Source organism: Theropithecus gelada, chromosome 9, assembly GCF_003255815.1.
Source record: "Theropithecus gelada isolate Dixy chromosome 9, Tgel_1.0, whole genome shotgun sequence".
NCBI classification, from domain to species: Eukaryota; Metazoa; Chordata; class Mammalia; order Primates; family Cercopithecidae; genus Theropithecus; species Theropithecus gelada.
In genome coordinates, this window is record NC_037677.1 from 56,211,610 (window position 1) to 56,230,199 (window position 18,590).

The 18,590-nt window shown below is 47.3% G+C and overlaps 1 non-coding gene and 1 pseudogene across 1 annotated transcript; both read left to right on the forward strand.

Annotated features, from left to right (window-relative positions):
• The first annotated feature begins 303 nt into the window (after positions 1 to 303).
• On the forward strand, positions 304 to 5,184 carry LOC112631046 (annotated as a pseudogene).
• A 3,128-nt stretch (positions 5,185 to 8,312) lies between these two features.
• Positions 8,313 to 8,417, forward strand: LOC112632339. Its single transcript, XR_003121380.1, has one exon. It is a non-coding gene; the product is annotated as a U6 spliceosomal RNA (small nuclear RNA).
• The last annotated feature ends 10,173 nt before the right edge of the window (positions 8,418 to 18,590 follow it).

An 18,590-nucleotide genomic window follows, 5' to 3' on the forward strand; every position in this document is an offset into this window, starting at 1 on the left:
TGTGATTTCTTAACCCCAAAGTAAGTTTTGTCTTTGCTATTATTTTACTATCATTTATTGGAGTCTTGAAAGGCCTAAAATGTATACCTTATTCCTTCTAACAGCAGCATCCCCTTCTAATTTTGGGGTGTGTTGGCCAGGCTTTAATTAGAGAGGAGAACCAGTATTTTTCATATATATATACAAATTTGTTAAAGGAATTGGATTGTGGGTGCTGGCTAAGCAAGTCCAGAATCAGGAAGGTCATGGGCACAGACCACAGCTATTGTCTATGGGCAGTCAGGAGGGAAGAGAATGAGCAGAATGGAACTCCGCAGGCACAAGTACGGCAGACGCCACTGCCCATGGGTGGAATTTCTTTTCTTTTTCAGGGAAACTTCAGCTTTTAAGGCCTTTTTAGGCTTCTGCTTTTAAAACTTTTCAACTGATTATGTCAGGGTCAGCCAGATCTTTCAGGATACTCTTTTTTTTTTTTTTTTTGAGACCTAGTCTCGCTGTGTCCTCCAGGCTGGAGTGCAAAGGTGTGGTCTCGGCTCACTGCAAGCTCCGCCTCCTGGGTTCACGCCATTCTCCTGCCTCAGCCTCCCAAGTAGCTGGGACTACAGGTGCCCACCACCACGCCTGGCTAAATTTTTGTATTTTTCAGTAGAGACAGGGTTTTACCGTGTTAGCCAGGATAGCCTTGATCTCCTGACCTCATGATCCACCTGCCTCGGTCCCCCAAAGTGCTGGGATTACAGGCGTGAGCCACCCGACCTCGTAATCCACCCCCCTCGGTCCCCAAAAGTGCTGGAATTACAGGCGTGAGCCACCGCGCCCAGCCTAGGATACTCTCTTAATATCCATCACATCTGCAAAATACCTTCACAGCAGCACCTAGCTTAAATAACTAAGGACTGTCACTGAGCCAAGCTGACATGTACACACACACACACACACACACATCATCATCATCACAGTGGGTTTACCAGTAACTTTCTTCACCAGTTTCCCATAACTGAGCATTTGGATTATATTCTTGTTATTTGTGTTTACAGACTTATTTAACATTATACTTACAGAAGCTTCTGTGGGGAGTTTTTAGTTTATAGATAAGGACATCAGGACCATCAGTTACAGTAAACTGCCTAAGCTGTTCTCTTATGCTGTGTACTATTAAGAATAAAATAAAATTTGTTCTTTTTCTGAATTGCTGTCACAGATGCAACGTGCTCTGCGGAAGCTTAGGAACATCTAAGCTACTTTAATGTACTCTCACTTTTAAGTCATTTAAAGATGGATAGAGGTGCTGATAAATAAGTAAATATGACAATAAGAAGTGGGGATGATAGGGCCTTAGGTGCCCACCTGCAGACTAGAGTGCTGTGTGGGGCCAGGCTGTGCCCCGAGCACATCTAGGGTGTGTGGCTGGTGTCTGATACACATCTCAGAACACAGAGTGGAACAGAACAGAATCAGAAAACTGTTTCACTTTCAGCAACAATGCATGCTGGTGTTGCTTTTCCATAGAAATAGAAAGTGATAAATCTAAAATTACATGATATTTTGCTTTAAATAACAGCTCATTTTTATTAAGATTATCTGCTAATAATAGAATGAAGATAAAATACATTTAAATGCATTTTACAAGTTTAAGTTTTTCTTGATGTTTGGTAACCGGTTTTTACATTTTTGTGTTTGAGATATATTAAATATTTACTTTTGTTAATATATTGTATAATTTCTAAATAGTTCCTCTTGTTCTTAAAAACCAATGTACTTTTTCGAGTTGCATTTTTCATAGCACCCTAAATACTTATTACTTTGTAAAAATAGTATTTTTAAGGGCTACAAGATTTGGACTCAGCAGGTGATTCCAGGAGGCTGCTGCTTGAGGGACTCTTCATTTGTGATGAACACAATTGTTTGTTTAAAACCAAAAATCTCAGAGTTGAATCTGAAAGGTGTGTGTCCATGTACATATTATTGAAGATCAGAAGGCAGGTTCCTTATTTCACGTTAAAGCACAGATAATTGGCTCTTAGAAATGGAACCAATCAAAATGTCTACAAATGCAGAAGACCATGGCGGGGAATCCTACCAGGAGAACATCTTTGGGTCCCCTCAGGCTCCTCACTCCGGTTACCCCAACAATTGGAGAAGAAAGGCCCAGGTATTGGAGAACAATGCCAAAGCAATGCTTGATCCTGGCTGGAGTCAGTTCTTCTGTCCTGTACCGCTGGGCTTGATTTTCCTGTGTGGTGTAATAGATGGATTATATGGTACTGTCAATGTTGCTAGTATTAAGAGGTTAGAGTTACCACTTATAAACCAACTCCCTGGTCAGCAAAATCCAGTGCAATATCCACGCTGCCTGGGAAGGGAGCTCAGGATGACAAGCCGACTGCGGATGAAGTTGTGTCAATATCCAAATGTATTCCTGATGATACGTTCTTCTGTGCTGTTGTTGGATCTGCAGAAGGTCATTGCCAATGCTGATCAGGTTCAGAGAGGTTTAAAGCCTTCATGCTGTCTATTCACAAGTGGGAATTGACTGACTCAGTTTCTTAATCACAGCTCTGCCCCACCTGTTTATTGATTAGGTCAGTGTGCGGCCCTGGGCTGATCTGTCATAATGGGCATCATTATGACATCATTCTAGAACCCAGGGATGGAACTAGCTGAGCAGGCAAGATGGTGGCCGTACATGCCCAGGTGGCAAAAGCCAGCACAGACCCGTGTATGGATGGGACAGTCCCTGCAAGCAGCAGCAGAGAACCAGCCATTCCTGGCTGCAGTGAAAGAGGTTAAAAAGACTCTCAGAAAGTTTGACCTGTGCCCAGATGCCACCCTCATCCAAGAGGTTTCCTAGTCATTCCACAGCAGCCAGTTGGTGGAACAAGAAACACACAACATCATGTGCTGGGCTCAAAGCCCTGGAAAGGAGAGCAGGAACTATAATCACGATATTTCATGCTTGTCACTGCATCAGCCTGCATGGTCAAGCATGTGGGCTCTGACATGGGGACATCCCGCAGGGGACACAGTGCCCTCAAGCTTATTAGATAGCTAGATATGACAACCATTCTGTGGGGGGTGAATTCAGGGATGAAAAACAGGCCCACAGTGGGCATGGTACATGTCCCCACAGTGGGTAGCCAGTTCCTCTTCCAAAACTGCGGGCCTCAGATGACCCCCAGGACCAGGTGGAGGCCTGACTTCTTGATTGCATGAAGGATCTCGCAGGTCACACCTCCGAGCTGGGTTGACATAGGTGAATGAAGGACTGGATGATTTCAGTGGGTGGGACTGAAAACCGCCTTGGCTTGGAAGACCACTCTCTGGAAGGATTTGGTGATCAGACCTTCCTGGGGCATTTTTTTTTCCCAAAAATAGAAGGGATATAAAAAATATATACATGAGAGCCCCTGCCCCTGGCCCGCCTGGCCTGCCTGGCCTGTGGCGGCAGTGTGGCTGTGCAGGTGGCCACTCGGTTGTTTATGTCCATTGCGGGTCTCGCAGCAGCCTTGCAGACTGCCTGATCAGCAGCGGCACCGGCTACATGCCCGAGGACAGGCTCACCGCGCAGCAGCTCTTCACCAGCGCCAACGGCCTCACCTACAATGACTTCCTGATTCTCCTAGGATTCATAGACTTCATAGCTGATGAGGTGGACCTGACCTCAGCCCTGACCCGCAAGGGCTGAAGACGCTGCTGATCTCCTTCCCTGTGGACACTGACAGAGGCTGACATGGCAATCGGGATGGCTCTGATGGAAGATATTGGTATCATTCACCACAACTGCACCCCAGAGTTCCAGGCCAACGAGGTGCGGAAGGTCAAGAAGTTTGAACAGGGCTTCATCACAGACCCCGTGATGCTGAGCCCCTTGCACACCGTGGGTGATGTGCTGGAGACCAAGATGCAGCATGGCTTCTCTGGTATCCTCCTCACTGAGACGGGCACCATGGGCAGCAAGCTGCTGGGCATCGTCACCTCCTGAGATGTCAAGGGACATCTTGCTGAGAGGGACCACACCACCTTCCTCAGTGAGATAATGACGCCAAGGATGAAACTGGTGGTGGCTCCAGCAGGCATGACGTTGAAAGAGGCAAATGAGGTCCTGCAGTGTAGCAAGAAAGGGAAGCTGCCTATCGTCAGTGATTGTGATGAGCTGGTGGCCATCATTGCCCGCACCGACCTGAAGAAGAATCGAGACTACCCTCTGACCTCCAAGGATTGCCACAAGCTGCTGCTGTGGGGGGCAGCTGTGGGCACCCGTGAGGATGACAAATACTGCCTGGACCTGCTCACCCAGGCGGGCGTCAACGTCATAGCCTTGGACTTGTCCCAAGGGAACTCAGTGTATCAGATCACCATGGTGCATTACATCAAACAGAAGTACCCCCACTTCCAGGTGATTAGGGGGAACGTGGTGACAGCAGCCCAGGCCAAGAACCTGATTGATGCTGGTGTGGACGGGCTGTGCCTGGGCATGGGCTGCGGCTCCATCTGCATCACGCAGGAAGTGATGGCCTGCAGTTGGCCCCAGGGCACTGCTGTGTACAAGGTGGCCGAGTATGCCCAGTGCTTTGATGTGCCCATCATAGCTGATCTTGACCATGGGGCATGTGGTCAAAGCCCTGGCCCTTGGAGCCTCCACAGTGATGATGGGCTCCCTGCTGGCCACCACCGTGGAGGCACCTGGCGAGTACTTCTCAGACGGGGTGCAGCTCAAGAAGTACCAGGGCATGGGCTCACTGGATGCCATGGAGAAGAGCAGAAGCAGCCAGAAATCCCCCCTCAGCGAGGGGGATAAGGTAAAGATCGCACAGGGTGTCTTGGGCTCCATCAAGGACAAAGGGTCCATTCAGAAGTTCAAGCCTTGTCTCATAGTGGGCATCCAGCATGGCTGCCAGGATATCGGGACCCACAGCCTGCCTGTCCTTCGATCCATGATGTACTCAGGAGACCTCAAGTTTGAGAAGCGGACCATGTCGGTCCAGATTGAGGGTGGTGTCCATGGCCTGCACTCTTACGAGAAGCGGCTATACTGAGGACAGCAGTGGAAGCTGAGGTGGTGGAGGGGGTGCACCCCAGTGTCCACCTTCGGGCACAGTCTCCCTCCATCACTGAGTGATCCACAGATTTGCACTACAGGTTCCCCAGCTCCTTTCTAGGGAGAGAGGAGGGGAGGTCCTGAGGGGTCTGTGGCCTCTTGCTCGGCGTCCCCTGCAGAGTCAGGACTGCTCCCTGGGCCAGGCTGCCCTGGGAGCGCCGCCAGCCCGGCCAGCTGGACTCTCAGGCCCTGCACCTGCCCTAGGTCTTTCTTGCTCCTCCAGCCTGGCCCCCACCCCAGGGGCAGGCAGCCCCTCCTGGCTTCTCCTGTAGGATGCCTCCGTGCCCTCAGCCCCCCAGGAAATGGTGCTCTCCTGGCCCTGCCTCTGGCCCTTCCAGGGCCGCTGCCCCCTCAGCCATGTGGCACTTCTGAGCTCTTGACCTAGGCCAAGGGGAGGTCTCTGCACCCTTCCCCAGCCCTGGGCTACCCTTGGGTCCTGCTCCTCAGGCCACTCCCCTATCACTGGCCCTGGGGAGGAGGCTGCCCTGGTCATGGCCACCTGCCTGCCATTCCTGACTCACCACCGTCCCCAGGTGTACAATTCCTGCCCTCTCCTCAGCTGCAGTTGAAGGCTTTAACTTTGCACACTTTGGGATCACAGTTACATCAGTGTGTATTAAATAATCAGAATAAATCAAGTAGGTTTCAACACCTCCAAATATCTATATCTATGTGTAGATATATAGATACATATATATAGATATCAGTCTCATGCCACTCTTCATCCCAAAAAGTAACACTATTTTTATCCATTTCTTAATCCCTACTGCTGCTTTCTGCAGATACCAGCTGAATCAAATGTGAATTCCTGCTCCCTCCTTCACACCCAGAAGGTAGCATACATAAATGCTCAGTATCTTAATTTTTTTTCCACATAACACAGAAAACAGGTGTCGTGACCCTATTGCAGTTACTGCTGTGGTGGCAAATGGACTCATCAGAGGAGGGGAGTCTGAAAATGCAGAACTGCCAGGCAAGGAGCCTAGAGGTAAGAGAACGCAAGTCCATGTCAGTAGGGTAAGGTTCAAAGTGCATCCCGGAGAGCCTGCTTCCCTGGCAAAGGTACTACCAAAACACTAACAAGTCCTCAAGAAAGACAGAGAAGACTGGGGTGTGTGTGTGTATGAGGTGGGGGTGGGGGAGCCCTGGGGCTCTGTGGGCTCTTAGCAAAAGAGTTGCAGCCCCTGCCCTGGGAATCACATGTAGTGATTGCTGAGTGTAGAACAGCCATTGTATATCCTGGGGTCACAGGGAATAGAGATCTTCTCCCGAAATTGGACAAGGAAGAGTGCCTGTCTGGGCTCACCCCCTTGATGCTTATATAATATTTTGAGCTTGAAGTGTTGGATGAGACCTTGAGACCTGAAGGGAAGGGAGGAGCTTGGAGGGAGGGACACCAAGTACTTCAAACGTCCTGGGAAGTGAAGAAAGAAATGTATATTGGCCGCCACCAAGAAGAAGATGGCAGGGAGGTTTCCCCTGAGAACTAGGAGGAGTCGGTGGTCCTCTAGCACTGTGGGTGGAGATGCTGCCTTCGGGATTCACTATGGGTGATGACTGGATGGGACCAGAAAGATAAAAGGTCTGGACTTCTCTGGTCTTGTGCAGTGTGCACCACCATGGGAAAGGGCTCTAATATTTGCAAAACACCTACTACATGTCAGACATTATACTGGGTGACTTTCATATGCTTTTATATGTTTGCCCAGGGTTAAGGTCCTTTATTCTTTTTTTTTTTTTTAATGGTCAGTATTTCATTGTGGCATTCTTTTATTCAAATTAAAATTAAACTTATTTTTATGAGATCAATGTAATTAACTACATGTCTAATATAAAGAGCAACAAACCTTGTTATTTTAAAACTACAGAACATTATTTTGATATATTGAGCCAAATATGCAAAACTTGACTTAAAATTGCATATTTGACACCTTTGTTTAAGATAAATTCTAAATGAAAATCTAAATCATGCTTTTATTGTAAATATTAATATAGGCACATGGAAAACATCCAAGCAGTATAAGCAAGGCATGAAGTAAAAAGTCTGAAGTTCATCGACAGTATAAACGGTCTCTTACCACCTTAACTGTGATCACGCTTCACTTCTGTAATAATTGTAGACCACCCAAATGAGAATGAGCAACAGCTACTTGTTCTCAGCTTGGTACATCCCCAGAGAGTCAGCCATGGTCGTTTGCCACTGCAGACACTCAAAGGCAATCAGGGGAGTGAGAAAGCTTTATGGTGGGAAAAGGGGAGGCTTCGGGTGAGCCCTGATCGAAGGCTGTTGGCATCTGGAGGCTGTGGGTGAGCTAACTAGACGCAGGGTATCCTATGTGATTGGTTAGGGAAGCATATTTGGCCTTCTCTGGTTGGTCCTACTAAAGGATTTTCAAAGCAGAGGCAAGAATTAGGGAAGCTGGCAGGTATTGATCAAGTCCTGGCCATTTGGGACCAAAGGCTACAGGAGTTGTTTGGCTTCCTGGACTGGTTGCTGCAGACTGTGGGTCAGAGTTCTGTTTTTGTATATGATCTTCCCATTGTCTGTATATTCTAGTAGATCCCATAATGAAACCACCAGATATGAGTTACAGCATGAAGTAAGTAAGTACACAGTGTCAACTGGAATGTGTTCTTGCCAAAAATCCTCCACCTGGGCCTTATCAAGGCTTTAAATCCAACTACTGGTTTATAGGAAGCTTAGGGAATGAAGACACAATCAGGCAATTCTAAAATGAAGGATATTCTATAAGACAATGACCTGGTCTCTTCAGTGCTATGGGTTTAAAAAGGGCTGGGGAAGGAGGGCTGATGGGAGGACTGTTTTCGATTAAAAGAATGTTAAGAGACTTGAATAACCAAATAAAATAAACATTGAAACTGGCCGAATTTTCTCATAAAACTGAAGCTTGGGCTGGGAGCAGTGGCTCACGCCTGTAATTCTAGCACTTTAGGAGGCCAAGGTGGGTGGATCACCTGAGGTCAGGAGTTCGAGACCAGCCTGGCCCACATGGCAAAACCCCATCTCTACTAAAAATACAAAAATTAGCCAGGTGTGGTGGCATATGCCTGTAATCCCAGCTGCTTGGAAGGCTGAGACAGGAGAATCACTTGAACCTGGGAGGTGAAGTGTGCAGTGAGCCAAGATGGCGCCACTTCACCTCAGCCTGGGTTAAAGAGTGAAACTCTTGTCTAAAAAAAAAAAAAAAGAAAAGTGCTCACTTCAGCAGCACATATACTAAAATTGGAACGATACAGAGAAGATTAGCATGGCCCCTGTAAGGATGACATGCAAATTGGTGAAGGGTTCCATATTAAAAAAAACAAACAAACAAAAACCTTGAAGCTTGGAAGACTTACATTTGTCTTATCTGAGTTCCTTTCTTGGGAAACCAACCATCAGGCCTCCTGAATGATACCAGGAACTGATTTTCCAGATCACTGCCACTGGACAATGAGGTGCACCTGCTGCTTCTTGACCAACTTCTTATCCCTGCCTCATTCCTGTTTTCCCACATGTGGTTACAATGAGATGCTGGACCCCCTTATACTACTGCCTGCTGCCTTATTGACCAACTCCTCGTCCCTGCCCCTCTTGTTTTCCCTCCCTACTATATAAACCCTTAATTTTAGTTGGTGGGAAGGGACATATTTGAGGCTGGTCTCCCTTTTCTTCAGCTGACATCACTTAAATAAAATCTTCTTCCCTGGCAATACTTGTTGCCACAGTGATTGGCTTTCTATGTGGTGAGCAACAGGACCTAGACCAAGCCCCTGGTGATCAGCAACAACATTTGGGAAACAATTGAGATTTTTATATGGACTCAATTATATAGTATTGGGGAATCACTTACTGTGTTAGGGTGTTAATGGCATCTTGTAGGGGAATATGTTGAGGCAATGCAAACTCAACAGTTTAAAGATGCAGCATCTGAAGTAATTTCCTCTGAAATGGTTCAGTAAAAAAAAATTATAATGCAGTATGGCAAAATGTAGTTTTAGATGTAAGTGGTGAGTACATGGGTTTTCATGACAGAAAAACAGACTAGTCTATGTTTGTACTTTTTATAATCATGTTTAGAGAGGAGACTTTTGTGCTCTATTTTAAATTCTACTTATTAACTACTGTTGCAGTTTAATGTCTGTATGAGCAAAAAATAGTCTCGTATTCCCCTTTCATATTTTTTCCTAAACATAATTATAATCCACCTACTAGATTTTTTCCCTACCCAATGCCATGGAAATTTTCCTATATCAGACTGTGTGGATCTGCCACATTCTTTTTTATGGCAACACATATAATATTTATTTGGGAGAATGTACTCACTTATTGAGTATTGATAACTTCATTTTTTATAGTCTTTCTACTGTTAAAAGCATTATATTACTCTAGCCTCAAAGAAACAGTGAAGGAGGCATTCAAGGAAATAGGCTGGTTGCTTGCTGTAAGAGATAGAACCTAGGATGCTGACCAGGATGGTTGAGAAGGTGGTCAGCCCACCCCAGAGCTGGTAATGGGAGGGGACTAGTGTCTGGAGAAGCAGCCAGGTGTGCTCATCCCCCAAGGGACATAGCATGACCAAGGGAGGTGAAACAGTTTTATTAAACTGTTTCAGTATAATAAAGAAAATAGAGGGGAGACTGACCATGACTAAGAGCCTCTGCTTAAACTCAGCCAGTTTCAGTGAAGGTCATGGTTTCCTAAGGTTTAGCTGTGAGACATCTTCATTAGGTTTTTTCAAGGGAAGGCGAGGGTTAAAGAAAGAGAGGGAGTTGGCGGCTCTACAGCAATGCAGGTTCTACGTTCAGCACAAGACTTGCTGAGGTGGGGGACCCGCTTAATGCCAGTGCTCACCGCTGCTTACAGGCTGGGGCAATTATAGCCCTGGGTGGGAGGGATCTTGGGGGGCATGTTACCTGGGAAAATGTTGATAACATGTTCCCATGATGAGGTGGTTTGGCCCTTGTTCTGGCTGAATGTGATGTTCTTTATACTTTTTTACGGCAGAATGTAAGAAAGTCAGTTGGTTGGTCAGGCTGTTTCTCATGGCCCAACCCCCCATGGAATGTTTTACTTTAACCAAGATCTGTGAAATGCAGGGGTATGGTGGGTGCGTTTACAGAATGGTGCAGTTTGGACTAACAGTTCTCAGGGCAGGGGCAGCTGCCTTTCCAGCCACGTTATGTCTGCCTGGACATGTGGACCTTTGGGGTTGTGTCTGTGCTGACTGGCTAATGCCATGGCTAGAGGCCTGAGATAGCCAGCCTGGCCAATGCCACCTCCAGCAGGCTGGCAGGGTTGCAGCAGCCATTAGGGAAGGGCCAGACAGGGTGTGTGCATGAACCATACTGTGAATGCATGCATGAGTGACTATGGCCCAGTAAGTATCCTGCAGACAGAGAGGCATCTGTTCTGTTAGAACAATGACACAGATATTTCAAACATCATCTCACAAGGGGCCCTATCATCCCTTACCCTCATCCCCCAGGGCAGTCAGGAAGGGGAGATGATCCATTTCCAAAGTGGGTACTGTTGACTGTGAGAGAGGTAGACTTCTTTTTTTTTTTTTTTTTTTTGAGACGGAGTCTGGGTCTGTCACCCAGGCTGGAGTGCTGTGGCCGATCTCAGCTCACTGCAAGCTCCACCTCCCGGGTTCACGCCATTCTCCTGCCTCAGCCTCCCGAGTAGCTGGGACTACAGGCGCCCGACACCTCGCCCGGCTAGTTTTTTGTATTTTTTTTTTTAGTAGAGACGGGGTTTCACCGTGTTAGCCAGGATGGTCTCGATCTCCTGACCTCGTGATCCGCCCGTCTCGGCCTCCCAAAGTGCTGGGATTACAGGCTTGAGCCACCGCACCCGGCGAGAGGTAGACTTCTTAAACATCCTTTAAAGGGCTTATTTTCAAGAATTTTTTTTTTTTTTTTTTTTTTAAAGAATTCAACCAGAAGTGATTACTAGAAACAGGCAGGTGGCCTGGTGGCATGGGTGCATTTTTCAAATGTTTTGTCAACAAAGCTGCAGGGTCCTGCTACTTCTGTGTGTAGATCGGAGCCCAAACCAGGATCTTTGCTTGGAGGAGAACCTCCAGAGAAGCCCCTCATAGCTGTGTCCCTCTGCAAGATGAGTGGGCAGCCTTGCCCTGCGAGCTTGGACAAAATGAAAACTCCAAGCAGGATACAGGGTGGTTCCATGTGCATTCCTCCTGGGAGGCCACTTCCTCTGGATTTGTTCTTAGGCTTTTGCAGCCGAGGGCCACTGCAAAGAAAGGTTATCCAGGGAGATGACATGACCGCAAGGGCTCTGGCTGGCCCCATAGATGAGCCTAAAAGATGAGATTAGAGCAGCTCGGTGTGTGTCCATGACCTTAGTGGGGATCTGAACCATCAAGAACACCACCCTATTTGTGGGCAAGAATGTCTGTTCTTGTTTGGGATCAGTGGGTTGGCAGCAACACCCTATGGAAGCAGCTGAAGCAATGGCAGCTTACAATTGTGGCTGGTTCTTAACTGTCACCAAGAGAATGGAGAGGTTTGGACTTTCCCCAGGGGAAACAGGACTGAGCCACTTCTAGCGATTCTTGGGACAACCCAAGGGGACTAGGGTGTTCCCAGGAGAGACACTGGGCCTGCTACTAATCTGGAAAGAAGGCCGAGAGTCCATTTAAATGAAATAAAAATGCATTATCACTCTGACCACAAAAAGCAGCTCCTCTGCTCACACAGAGGTAGGATACAGGCGATCAGATTCCCCACGTTCCTGAGGCTGTCCTTTGCAGGACAGATCACAGGTTAAGTTACAAAACTCAGACTACAGCAAACCCTGACGGCAAATCCAGAGACATTTTAGGGGGACAGTGTCACTGGCTTCAAATATCTGTGTGGGCGGAGGATTACCTAGGTGCTGAGACAAGAGACTGAAGGCACAAACTGTTTCAGTATAATAAAGAAAATTGTTAGAATAAGAATAGTTATAATACAAATTAGATATAGAGATGATCATGAACAATTATCAATCACGATTATAAACATTATTAATAATTAGCTTTTAATATTACTCTTTGTTGCATTACTAACGTAACCTAGGAATAACCGGTGGGTATAGGGTCAGGTGCTGAAGGGACATTGTGAAAAGTGACCTAGAAGGCAAGAGGGGTGAGCCTTCTGTCACACCCGCATAAGGGCAGCTTGAGGGCTTCTTGGTCAAGCGATAATGCCAGTGTCTGGGAGGGCACCCGTTACTTAGCAGACCGCGAAAGACAGTTTCCTTTCCTTGGAGGAGTCAGGGAACGCTCTGCTCCACCAGCTTATATTATCCAGGCCTGTCCTCAGTCATCCGGAGGCCTAAACCTCTCCCCGTGGTGATGTGCTTCAATGGTCACACTCCTTGTCCACTTTCATGCTCCTCCCGTACTCCTGGTTCCTCTTTGAAGTTTGTAGTAGATAGCAGTGGAAGAAATAGTGAAAGTCTTAAAGTCTTTGATCTTTCTTGTAAGTGCAGAGAAGAAAACGCTGTTGTGTGCTGACTTTTCTGCTTCGGCTACTTAAAAGGGAAGGGTGCACTATCCTGTAATCACATGACTTGCGTCACGTTGTCAATCACTTAGAAGATTCACCCTCCTTACCCTGCCCCCTTGTCTTGTATGCAGTAAATATCAGCGAGCCCAGATGTTCCGGGCCACTACGATCTCTGCGTCTTGATGGTAGTGGTCCCCCAGGCCCAGCTGCTTTCTCTTTATCTCTTTGTCATGTGCGCCTTTATTTATTACAATCTCTCATCTCTGCACATGGGGAGAATATCCGCTAAGCCCTGTAGGGCTGGACCCTACATATCTGGATGGCCTTCAGAAGCAGGCCCAAGGAAAGACATTCCAGGAGGCAGACTTCTGATCAGTATGGAGAACAGCTTCCCTGCCACTGCACACATTCCGTGGTGCAAGCAGACCCCGGGCTGGGTAAGGCTGGTCCATGAATTGGCTGGGCCACAGTTTCCTGCCACTGCCTCCCTGACCCCAGTCCAATTCCTTGCTGGGTTTTCAGGTTGGAGCTCCACCTACACACAGAAATAATCTGAGAGAGTCACAAAGGGCCTCTGCTCTCCTTCCCCAGATGTTCCTTGCTGGCTCTTTCGAGGTAGATAGCCCCTCACCCTGGATGTGAGGTCCTTCCCCTACTCTTTTTGCCTTGCAGTCCTGCTGCCCCCACCCCTGCCCCACCCCAGAGCAAGATTGCTTCCTGGGAAGGGAACCCAGGAGAAGGCAGATTTCAAGTTCTCTTCATTGCTGCTGGGAATGTATGTTTGGGTCCATGAAGACAAGTTCTTCTGGGAGGAGGCTGAGGACTCCACCTAGGATAGCTGATGAGCACCTTCTTCTTAACCATGACAACTAAAAGGACTTCTCAATAAGGTCCTAATTAATTTTCATTTCTTAATGAGGCTACTGAAAAGCAGGAGAAACATCAGTGAAAAGGATTGGGGTATTTCTACCTGAGGCTGCCTTCTTGAGAGCCTCAGAATGACAGCTGGTGGCCTGGCTTCCTTGATAAACTACTGGTATGAAATCAGGGGGAATTCTGACCTCACTTCGGGTGCATGTACTGAGTAAACTGAAATTTCTTTCTTGTATGAAGAGTGAAGTTATGGCTCTGAGCACAGAAATCCCTTCTAGGTGCCAGAAATGTCTTTTCAAAGGGGTTGGTGTTGAAAGGGTTCTGGCTGTGCCTCTGTGACCTGGACAGAGCCAGCCTGGTTCTTTGGGTCTCAATGTTCCCTTCTGTAAAGACACGGCTTGGAGACTTTCCCTTGGGATGGGGGAAGGGAACACATGGAGACCCCCTAGGAGGGCAGTGAGCCTCACGTGGAGTCTGTTTCTAGAGGAGCAAAGCTGCTTCTGGTTACCTCCTGGGTCAGGGCTGCTTGTCCTGTGATGGGGCAGCTGGCCCTCAGTGTGATGATGATGACACCTCTTGGGCCGGACTGGGATGGGTTGAGTTGGGCTCATAGGGAAAGTTGTGCAGAGGTTGAGCTGTGTCTCAGAGTGTGGTCTGACCATGAAGAGTAGGGTCTGTCTGCAGCAGCTTCACCCCGACTGGGGCTGGGCCTTCCTCCTGGGTCCTGCATTCAGCTGGCGAGCATGGCAGCAGCACCAGTGCTCCCTTGCCTCTCCCCAGCACCTCATGGCATGAGGGCTAGGACCCCTGCTCAACTGGCTAGGTCCATGGATGGGGCCGAAGGAGGGTCTAGTTTCAACTCCTGGCCTTTTTTTTTTTTTTTTTAATGACATGGAAAGTATTTTTAAGAAACAAAAACCTTTCTCTGCCTAGGTTATACTGCCCGGCAAAAAATTCTTCCTCCGCCTTGATATGCTTTGAGTCAAACGTATCTCAGTAAAAAACGCACAGCAGTGTGGTCTGAGCTTCCACTTTTCATTGTCATTGAAATTTGAATTTAAATCGCAGAGATGGTATATAGTTGTTGTGTTCAAACAACGCAGAAGAATATAGAGACTCTGGAAGGAAGTTCTGCTATCACCTCCACCCCTCTCCTCCCTTCTCTTTCTGGCCTGAGTATCAGGAGACATTGCTTTGAGAGGCCACAGTATGCGGTCTGGGTTGGAGGGCCAAGCCAACGACAGGAGGTGCATCACCTCAGAGAGACTCAGCGGCAGGCAAAGCACGATAACCACAGAAGAGACGGGTCTGTGGTGACCCCCCAGGCCCAGCAGGTACCAGCCAGGACTGTGCCTCTGCCATCCGCACATTGACAGGGAAGAGCCAGCGCTGCCCATCTGCACGCCAGCTCCCGTGGGCTCTTTCTGGCCTCAAAGGGAAGAAGGCATCCGCAGCTCGGTCATAGCAAAGCCCATGACTACGCATGTGGAAACCTCAGTGGATCAGGCTCCGGAGGAAAGCTGCATGACCCTGACCCTGTGGCTGGCGGCATTCAGCAGGGGCCACTTTAGCAGGAAAGAGCAGGGAGGCAACATAAGCTGAAGGGTAGGGATGTGTGAGCCATTAGATAGGTGGCTGCTGTTAGCGAGTCCATTCCAGGGTCTCCTAGGGGGCTGTGGGGGGATCATTCAGAGGTGCCCCGTCTCAGGTGTCTCTCATCTCCTCCCCACCACTGCATGAGTTGAACATGGACATTCAGAGCTGTGGTGTATGGGATATACTGCGTCGGGGAGCAGATGTCACTCCCTTGTCTCTGGACCGACGCTGCTGGGCTGCCCTGATTATGCAGCATCCATTTAACTTCTTTAGGGAGCACTGACAGTGTGCCAAGCTCTCTTCTGAGTGCTCAGAATACAGGTTATTGAATCAGACATGGGCCTTGCCCTCGAGATGCTGACAGCAATCTGGTGGTGCTAATGCTAGCAGGATGGGCTGTCACCTTCACGCACACAGCAGACGGCAACACAGCCTCTGCAGGGAGTGTGGAGTATGCACTTTGTTAGGTGATGAGCTCCTAGAGTCCTAAAACACAGTCCTTTATTTATGTCATTGGCCCCACTGCCCCAACCTTTCACCGTGCCCACACTCTCTGGACTTTTCAGCTTCCTGGTGATTCAAGAGACTCTCATTGCTTGTTTTTGAGCACAGGTAGCTTTTCCCCTCTGAATGACCCTTTGAAAGGTAATCCCGACACCTGCCCTCACCAGTCTCGTACAAGAGCCATGGCTCTAATAAACAATCAAGTGGCAATTATCCATTCAAGGATCATCTGTCTTGGCAATTAGTTTTTGTTGTGGTGGTTGTTTCAACTGACTTCTCAGATACTTTCTCTCCAACGTGGTTGGTGAGTTATCGGAGAAGTGAGACTCATTTTGCTATTGCCAATACTGGCTGCAAGAGAGAAGCAAAATAGTGAAGTGGAAAGAGCAGGAGCCAGGAGCCCGAGGACTTGTATCCTCGTCTTGATTCTAATGTGAGCTGGCTCACAGGCTTTCATCGTGGGCATTATTCCCATCACCTGTGAGCCTGAGGTTGCAAACCAGCATGTATTATTTGTGGGAGCACGCGGTGTATTTTAAGTATAAACAATGCAGGGGAGCTATAAGGAACTTAGGAACTGCTGTCAAGGAGGCAAGGAATAGGATACAGGAAGGGAAAACAGTACTTTGGGTCTAATTCTGCTGCATGAGAGGAACAGTTTGTATCACAGGGTAGGGTAACTTGTAACTGGAAAGAGTGGTGAGAAAATGTAGGCCAAGGGGTAGATTGTTTAAATGGATTAATTCTTGGACTGTGCGCTCAAGCTTTAGCAAGGCTGTATCTGTGGGACTCCTGTGAGGCCTGGCTTGTGGATGGGTCCTGTAGACATTTGTGATTTGCTTGTGCAAGGTCACCTAGGGATAGTCTAGGCTTAGAGACAATTTTTTGAGTTCCCAAAATAGAAGGGTAATGTATATTTAAACTTCAAAACCCTGTGAGTCCCATGTTTCCTAAAACAGCCCCGTCCTACCATACCCTTCCACCTTCAAGGCAGCTACGGCAGTCACTTATGCTTCATTCTCCAGAGTTCTGTCCCCTTGGCGTTCTGACTCCTGGGGGTTTCCATTACCTTCCTGCGAGCTCAGCTACGCATTAAAATTATGTTTTGTAAATTGTACCCAACATTTTCTTGGCATTTTGTTGCAGATAAGCCCTTCAGGTTATCTTGTCTACTCTGGTGCCAGAGGAGAAGCCTCATGAACATCAGCAGCATCTGACTTTTTACAAAGGAATCTGAGCTAGGAGAGTAAAATAGTAGGATTTGCTAGAGCTACATACACAGTGTATGGGTGCTCAGTCTCCAGAGTGTTCAGTTTGTGGAAATAGTTTCTAATAAACAAAAGGATCCTACTTTGTATCTATGGTCCTCTTTTTTGTTTCTCATTGAGAATAGCTTTAAGTGTTTGAGCAAGTTTCCATCTTGCATCGGGGAAGGTAGGATTCTTTGGGGTGAGAACTTTTCAGCAGTCAGGACAAGAAGCTTACCTTGGTTGATCTTGGGTAATTGCAAGTGACAGACAAAGCCTCCCGGACTTCCCCGCCTCATCTCGGGCTGGATGCTGGTGAGCTTATTCAGCACTGGGCACAGCAAGTCCTGTTCCATTAACCAACCAGCTCTCTTGCCACATGGGCCATCTGTCCATTAATATGGGGTGTGACCATTTATGGAAATGATTACAAACCCTCATCCTACTCATAGCCTCAACATCTATTGTATCTTGGTGGCCAAGTAGGAATAAGTAGCAAAATTAATTTGATTGTGACTGCTTTATTTATTCTGGTCCTCCCTGTCTTCACTTTATTCAGGTAAGTAAAGAAAACTCCATTAAAGGCAAAACAAGCAAACAAAAAAAGGCAGCCAAGGAGTTTGAGAGTAATGTAGTTTCAGAAACAGCAACTTTGGAACACATATGATCTCCCATGGTTTGCGGGTATACCACAAACGTTTTTTCTTAAAAGTATGGGACATACTGTTTGATGTCAAAGTATTGAGAGGAAGATCAAACCCTGCAGATTTCAGATTTCCCTTGATAGTGACTGTTTTACTCTGATATGCCTAAAATTAACATATGTCACATTTAAAAATGTATTACACATATTCACATAAGCTTAAGAAAGGGTATCATGAAACAAAGAAATTGAAACACTTCAGTGATTGAAGTCAAACAAACATGCATGAGGTCAACTCTAAGATTCTGCAAAAAACAGCTCTAGGCAGTTCACTGCTACGTAAACAAGAAGTTGGAAGTTGGGGGTTCAGCTTCACTTGAAAATTGTGGAGTTGTCACCCATTCCTCTCTCAATACTGTACCCTTATCCTCCACCTCGCCTCTTGTTGTTTCCCTTTCTTTAGTTTCTGACGCTGGCTTCTCGGCTTCAGCCATTCTCAACAGAGGGAACAGCATGAGAAAAGTCAGTTGAGTTTCCCATGGGATTACATCTCCTCCACCTCCTAGGAAACATCCTCCCTATTTTTCTGTAGCTGCCGTTTTTGGAAGGCAGCTTCCTCTACCCCCCTCCACTTACTCATGCAAACTGCTCAGTCATCTCGACTTCACATCCAGTTCTCCCTCCTCCAGGATCTAGGAGTTTTCCTCCAACTGTCTCTCCATTTCATGAATGGCATCATATTTATTGTCTGTACAACTCATTTTACTCAGGGAGCAGAGGACAGTTGTAACCTCTATGGACATTGTTCTCTTCAGACAAGCCTGCCATTTGGGGAGGGACACAGTGGATGGGGGATACCACATGGCGAGTCAGCTGAGTCTAATACTCTTTGGAAACCAGTAGGTGATGGATGCCACAGTCAACTCTTTCCCCACATTTAGGTCGCTCATTCTTGTACACAACACACGCTGCCTTGCTTCACTCATCTCACCTCCATCTCTGCTCTCTTGAGATCCTAAATTTAATTCACTGAAGGGAGGGACCACTTCATCTTTTACATCCCTTTTGACATGCAGCACAGGGCTGGTTTTTCCAGAGGTTACCAGCCAAATTC